Source organism: Cavia porcellus, unplaced genomic scaffold, assembly GCF_034190915.1.
Source record: "Cavia porcellus strain 051 isolate PalLab524CR breed Dunkin Hartley unplaced genomic scaffold, mCavPor4.1 scaffold_2, whole genome shotgun sequence".
Lineage (NCBI taxonomy): Eukaryota > Metazoa > Chordata > Mammalia > Rodentia > Caviidae > Cavia > Cavia porcellus.
This window is the reverse complement of record NW_026947485.1, coordinates 56149337-56152850: the sequence shown is the minus strand read 5'-3', so window position 1 is coordinate 56152850 and position 3514 is coordinate 56149337.

The following is a 3514-nucleotide window of genomic DNA, read 5'->3' as shown; positions in this document are numbered from 1 at the left end:
GAATTCGTGACCACCAATCCAACCCTGCAGAGAGTACTGAAGGACATTTGAGAGAGAGAGAGAAAAAAAAAATACCAGGATATCAGGAATATTAGCAGAGAGGCCTCATTGAATGGGGCAGACAGTGGAATGAAGGAGAAAAGTAGACAACCAATGACAGAAAAATAGCATGGCAGAAATGAAGCAGAAAATGTTGGCTAAAATCTCTAACATAGGTGGGCTTGATACACTAACAAAAAGAACAAAGGCAGAGTAGATCAGGAGGTAGGGTCCACCGAGATGCTCTGTATAGAAAATATAATTAACCTGAAAAAGGGTTTATGGATCAAAAATCAAATATGAAAAAAACAATGCTCTATGTGATAGGGAACCAGAGAGAAATAGGGGCAACTTAACCGATACCTGCAGATAGCTTAGAAAGACAGGATACTTCTGTGTGATAGAGAACTACTTAGCTATAACAAAGGAAAACCTTGAGGCTTTTGTAGGTAAAGGAATACAAATTGAGATTATATCCAGGAGTGAGAAGATTCACAACCACTTAGCAGGTTGCCCCCCAATGTAAAAACTGAGGGGGCTGGTGGAACCCAAAATGTGCAGTGCACCCTGTGGGAGTGAAAGGGGAGGAAAAGTCTAAAAAAAGAAAGGAGAGGACATTATTAATAGTGTATCAGGACTTAAAACCCACACTACTCACACTGCTCTGTTTAAAATGGATTATATTCCGTTTCAGTTTGTCTACTTGTACTAGATTTGAGGACACAGACAGCTATCCCCAAAATAGCAGATATAGTACAGTAAATATCCTTAATTTCCTACTAACTTAATCTGAAGCCCTGTATAACTTACACTGTTTTATCATGACTGATCTTAGTTGAATCTGGTTTGTTATATTGCTGTTTTGTATTGACATATTTTATTCAAATCTGTTATGATTGATAGTATCAAGTCGGAGAGTATAGGCAACTACACTGAAAATAACAAAGATCACTAGGATACCCATTCTGGTTTGATTGTTACCTGCTTTTAAAGTTCTACACTGTCTACAATGTTTTGCTTTTATTAATATTGCTATGTACTGCTATGTTCAATTATACTATGCCTGATGATACAGACAATTCTATTGAAGATAACAAGAGACAACATAGTAATCATTGTAGATCACCTTGTACTGTAGTTTTATATGATTTTTCATTTCATGTTTTTCTATGAATTTGTTTTGTTTTGACTTGCTTTGTTTCATTTTTCCCTCTAATACATAAAGGATAGAAATACATGTAGGGACTCATGCATGCGTAGAACCTATAAGCAGTTTATGTGAACTGATCATGTTATGCATGATAAAATGAACAACTACTTTTGTTTTTTTGTTTTTTTTATTTGTTTTTTTGTTTGGGTTTTTTTTTTTTTTTTTGGTCTTTTTCCTTTTTATCGGTACTGGGGATCGAACTCACGACTGCCTGCTTTCAAGGCAGGTGCTTATGCCGCTGAGCTAAATCCCCAGCCCCCAGTGAACAACTACTTTAAAGAAAAAGAGAGACTACAGTACGCAGTGCTAATTCCATAGCGTCATGATGTAAAATCCAGGAATACTATTATTCTTTGTTCACAGTGATTATAGCCTGTTTTGTTTTGTTTAATTTCAACATACATGAAGGTATGGGCAGCTATTTTGAAGAGAATGAGAGACACTCTGAGAGCTATTGCTGACTTTCCTATTGTCTGATCTTGAAGACCTAAAATGCCTTCCTCATCTTCTTCAGATCAGTTGCTATTTTGTTTCATGTGAATTCTCTGTATGTGAAGATATGGACAACTATTTGGAAGAAAACAAGAGACGATACAATAGTTAGTGAAGATCTCTGATTGTCTTGCTTTGAAATTTATGTCTCTTACATTGCTTTCTTATGTTCTGTTTTGCTCTGTTTTGTTGGGTTTAATTTTACCCTCTTTAAAATTAAAAAAAAAAAAGAGGAAAGAAAGCCAGGGATATAACTCAATGGCACAGCATCTGCCTGGCAAGCACAAGGTCACAAGTTCGATCCCTGAACCAAAAAATACATAGATAAGTAAATAAATAAATATAAAAATAAAAAATAAAAAAATAAGGAAATAAAGACAGAAACTTAACCTCATTTCCATCAGGCTGTATCTCCTTGTCACAGGCATCTGCTGACTTCCGCACCAGTTCTCTCAATGTCTTGGAGCTTTGAGCTATTGAGTCACGCCCAGCACTGTCTCTAACCCCACTATGTCATGGGTGATCTTGGTGCCCATGTAGGTGACTTCCCTAATATTCTGTGCTCCCGGTTGTTGGTCACCTCTCTTCCAATAGTCTTGTCCCCCACCTTGCCTCAGACAGTCACTTCCCATCGTCACACACTTCTCACTGTTACCTGCAGTGCCCATAATTTCCATTTCAGACATTTCACTCGCTTACCTGATGTTTTCATCTCTCCAGCTGATGCCTCCCAATTTTTTGACTCTTAACAATTCTGTGATCCCATGGCAATCCTTATCACCTTTCACTAGCTCTTTTCCAACTCAAATCTTCACTTTCTGACTTGTCTAGATTAAGTACACCATTGAATACTTCTATCCAGTCTTTTAATGTGCTGTCGTCTCCTTGCTTCCCATTTATTTATATACTATCTCTCCTGTTCTATGCCTGAATCATTCCATATATAAAGACACCCACATACCCCACTGCCATTACAACTGGTTAATTGCTTTAAATTTATAACCACTAACCTCAAGAAGGTGCTTAAATGTTCAGCAACTGTACTTTCTTCCTTCTAGTGTATTCTATTTCCCGCTTTCCTAGACTAATACTTTGGTTTTCTTGTTTCTCTACCCTCTATCACCATCACCAATTTCCACCAGACCCAGATGACACTGTTCCTTATTTCTTTGGGAAACATAGGAATAAATCAAAAGAGAATATCTATAAACTCTCATCATGATACATAAATAACTACATGCATCATTTTGTGTGCATATCTTGTTTACTATTATGAATGCATTTTCTATGTTCCTAATAAGATTATTTCCATTTGTTAACCGAACTCTTATTTCCCATCACCTACAAAAGAGCATGATTCCCATCCAGGAGTGGTGGCACACACCTGTAATCTCAGCATCCAGGAGATTGAGGAAGGAGGATTGCCATGGGTTGGAGGCCAACCTGAGCTACCAAGAGAGCTCGAGGCCAGACTGAATATATAACAAGTCTCTCTCTCCAAAAGAAGTCTGATTTCCACTCTTTATCCTTTTCCCTTCTCTCCTTGACTTTTTGCCAGCATAAAAATACATTTAATATTTATCTACCAAGAATGGTGACTGAGGCCTGAAATCCTAGCACTTGAGAAGCTGAGACAGGAGAATTGCTACAACTTCGAGGTCAACATGAACTACACAGTGAATTCAAGGGAAGCCTAATTTATATGATGAGAGACCCTGTCTCAAAAAAAAATTATGAATATAAAAATAAAGCACTTAGCACAGGCCCAGAAAA